Source organism: Callionymus lyra, chromosome 14, assembly GCF_982586985.1.
Source record: "Callionymus lyra chromosome 14, fCalLyr1.hap1.1, whole genome shotgun sequence".
NCBI classification, from domain to species: Eukaryota; Metazoa; Chordata; class Actinopteri; order Syngnathiformes; family Callionymidae; genus Callionymus; species Callionymus lyra.
Genome location: NC_141831.1, coordinates 2,489,849 through 2,494,848, shown reverse-complemented (window position 1 = coordinate 2,494,848; position 5,000 = coordinate 2,489,849).

The window sequence follows — 5,000 nt, the reverse complement described above, 5'->3', positions numbered from 1 at the left end:
ACTCAAACACTGGCAGATGTTTCAGGATGTGAAGCTATTTATGTGTTTCCTGCGTCAGAGTGTGAAGATGACTTTAATAGAATATTTACTCACATACAACATTTATCGTCAGGGTATTTTTGACGAGTCGTGAAGTTTTGTTGCTGATGAAAAACTACAATATTTCAAAACTATATAACATAAATCAAATCTTCCACAAATGATGTTTTCTTCTCATTTACTACGTTCGTTCTCTTTGTTTCTGCAGTTAAACGATCGAGGATAAAATATTAGTGTAAAGTTAGCATTAGCATTAGCATTAACATGTAGCATTAGCTTAGCTGCAGTTTCTACAAAACTTTGTTTTTTATCCACTTTTGTTCCTGTTCTTGACCTTGAACTCACCATTATTTATTTATTACTTTTTCTGTTATTGTTTTTCCTGTTATTATTTCATGCTCTTGTACAAAACTGCTGTTGTTTACGTATAAATATTATATAGAAGAAAATATTCTTTACTCTCGTAATACTCTCCTAATCATCTGGATCTATGAAGGATGCTTGAGTCAGAGATCTTCTTCCGGGTCAAAATGACCCCTCATATTCTTCCTCACATTTCAAGGAAGGTTTAAAACTCAATGAGCTCAAATATTAATCAAGTTAAAGTCTTTAAAAAAAGTCTCATCGTTTTTCTCCTTCTTTTTGTTTCGGAGCAAAATCGATCGGACGAAAAACAACTTTTTGCGTCGAGAAATCTTATTAAAGATACAACGAAATATTTAAAACCTAATAACAAATAGACCGGACACCTGCACACACCTGCACACACCTTCACACACCTGCACACACCTGCACACACCTGCACACACCTGCACACACCTGCACACACCTGCACACACCTGCACACACCTGAACACACCTGCACACACCTGAACACACCTGCACACACCTGAACACACCTGCCACACCTGCACACACCTGCACACACCTGCACACACCTGCACACACCTGCACACACCTGTACACACCTGCACACACCTGCACACACCTGCACACACCTGCACTCACCTGCACACACCTGCACTCACCTGCACACACCTGCACACACCTGCACACACCTGCACACACCTGCACACACCTGCACACACCTGCACACACCTGAACACACCTGAACACACCTGCACACACCTGAACACACCTGCACACACCTGAACACACCTGCCACACCTGCACACACCTGCACACACCTGCACACACCTGCACACACCTGCACACACCTGTACACACCTGCACACACCTGCACACACCTGAACACACCTGCACACACCTGCACACACCTGCACACACCTGCACACACCTGTACACACCTGCACACACCTGCACACACCTGCACACACCTGCACACACCTGAACACACCTGCACACACCTGCACACACCTGCACACACCTGCACACACCTGCACACACCTGTACACACCTGCACACACCTGCACACACCTGCACACACCTGCACACACCTGCACACACCTGAACACACCTGAACACACCTGCACACACCTGAACACACCTGCACACACCTGAACACACCTGCCACACCTGCACACACCTGCACACACCTGCACACACCTGCACACACCTGCACACACCTGTACACACCTGCACACACCTGCACACACCTGAACACACCTGCACACACCTGCACACACCTGCACACACCTGCACACACCTGTACACACCTGCACACACCTGCACACACCTGCACACACCTGCACACACCTGACCACACCTGCACACACCTGCACACACCTGCACACACCTGCACACACCTGCACACACCTGCACACACCTGTACACACCTGCACACACCTGCACACACCTGCACACACCTGCACACACCTGAACACACCTGCACACACCTGCACTCACCTGCACACACCTGCACACACCTGATCCATCTTCCAAACTTCTGTCACTTCCTGGTCTGACGCTGCCTTACGATTGGCTGCTGTTGTTCGTATCAGCATCGACTTCTTATCAGACACGTTTACACAACAGTTTTATTCACTACACAAAACTTTTGTACTTCAGATACTGTTGTACATCAAACACATCAGTACGTCAGATACTTCTGGAGCTACAACGGTGCAGTTTTACATGTTCAGGTGAGAAGACGCAGGTGAGGCTGACATGTGACACTGATGATTGAAAGTGTGATGAAGAGGAGGATGAACGAGAGGTGGATGAGAGGAGAAGAGGGTGAAGGTAAAGAGGGAGCAGTGGAGACGACAAAGAAGCACTTTAGATGTTAAGTGTGTGAAACTCTCAGTGCTTTACATCAAAGTGTGAGGAACGTTCAGATACTAGATCCAAAGACCTGGACGTGTTCCTCCTGCTCCAGATAAAAACATCCTCTCGTCCAAACTGGACGGAGAGATCTGCACTTTCCCTCCCACGGCACCAGCAACTCTCCCTTCCTTCCTCCCTTCCTCCCCCTTATCTGCTGACCTTCCTCTCTGCCAGCTGTTGTTGTGAGGGTCCACAGGTCAGGACCCGGGTCTGGACAAAGAGACGCTTTGTGCCAGCAGGAGAAAGTGTGTTTATCTGCGGCTCCATTACCGAGCCGGTCGTATCCAGTTGCTGTGGGATTCTCACCCGGACATCTGTCGGAGCAGCAGAGCTGCAGCACCTCGAGCTGGAATCACATTAGAAAACCCCAGTGAGATGGTTAGGGTTCCATTATCTCAGGGTTCAAGAGAGACGAACGACGTGAGAGCGAATCAAGTTAGGATGACGACACGTCTGGTTTCACAGGTCACATCACAACTACTGCATTGATTCACTGCAACTACTACATTGATTCACTGCAACTACTACATTGATTCACTTCAACTACTACATTGATTCACTGCAACTACTACATTGATTCACTGCAACTACTGCATTGGTTCACTTCAACTACTACATTGATTCACTTCAACTACTACATTGATTCACTTCAACTACTACATTGATTCACTTCAACTACTACATTGATTCACTTCAACTACTACATTGATTCACTTCAACTACTGCCTTGATTCACTTCAACTACTGCCTTGATTCAATTCAACTACTACATTGATTCACTTCAACTACTACATTGATTCACTTCAACTACTACATTGATTCACTTCAACTACTACATTGATTCACTTCAACTACTGCCTTGATTCACTTCAACTACTGCCTTGATTCAATTCAACTACTACATTGATTTACTGCAACTACTACATTGGTTCACTTCAACTACTACATTGATTCACTTCAACTACTACATTGATTCACTGCAACTACTACATTGGTTCACTTCAACTACTTCATTGATTCACTTCAACTACTACATTGATTCACTGCAACTACTACATTGAATCACTTCAACTACTACATTGATTCACTTCAACTACTACATTGATTCACTTCAACTAGTGCATTGATTCGCTTCAACTACTGCATTGATTCACCTCAACTACTACATTGATCCACTTAAACTACTACATTGATTCACTTCAACTACTGCATTGATTCACTTCAACTACTGCATTGATTCACCTCAACTACTACATTGATTCACTTCAACTACTGCACTGATTCACTTCAACTACTACATTGATTCACTTCAACTACTACATTGATTCACTTCAACTACTGCACTGATTCACTTCAACTACTACATTGATTCACTTCAACTACTACATTGATTCACTTCAACTACTGCATTGATTCACTCCAACTACTGCATTGATTCACTTCAACTACTACATTGATTCACTTCAACTACTACATTGATTCACTTCAACTACTGCATTGATTCACTTCAACTACTGCATTGATTCACTTCAAATACTACATTGATTCACTTAAACTACTGCATTGATTCACTTCAACTACTGCATTGATTCACTTCAACTACTACATTGATTCACTGCAACTACTACATTGATTCACTGCAACTACTACATTGATTCACTTCAACTACTACATTGATTCACTTCAACTACTGCATTGATTCACTTCAACTACTACATTGATTCACTTCAACTACTACATTGATTCACTTCAACTACTGCATTGATTCACTTCAACTACTGCATTGATTCACTTCAACTACTACATTGATTCACTTCAACTACTACATTGATTCACTTCAACTACTACATTGATTCACTTCAACTACTGCATTGATTCACTTCAATTACTGCATTGATTCACTTCAACTACTACATTCATTCACTTCAACTACTACATTGATTCACTTCAACTACTGCATTGATTCACTTCAATTACTGCATTGATTCACTTCAACTACTACATTGATTCACCTCAACTACTACATTGATTCACCTCAACTACTACATTGATTCACTTCAACTACTACATTCATTCACTTCAACTACTACATTCATTCACTTCAACTACTACATTCATTCACTTCAACTACTACATTCATTCACTTCAACTACGAGTGACGCTTACTAAATGATTGATTGTATGTATAAATATACAGTAACAGTATTTTAAGTATCATATGATACAACAATGACTGGAAGACATTCATGAATAAACATGTTTTGATCTAGTACTTTGTAGACCCAGTGGAACAGGTCAGTAAAGCACAGTAAGAGTGAGCAAGAGTGCAGCTGGCAGCTCCTTCTGCACCACTGAGAGTCAAACATCCAGTAAGAACTGAAACTCAAGGAAACACTTTGATTCTCCGACGTGGTCCTGAGAGCCAATCACAGCCGTCGTTACTGTCAGCTGTCATCTCCGTTGACGTCCATGAAACGTCTCCATCATTCCCCTCAATGTGACTTCTGTACGGGAAGGTGAACTCCTCCGTGACCCCTGACCCCGCGACCCAAGAGGTCACCTGTCGCCGGAAGCCATTTCTGAGGAGACGAGACAGCAGCGACGGAGGAGGATCTGAGAGTCGAGGACATGAGAAGGTTCTTGGTTCGACCTCCATCTGACCTTTGACACGACAT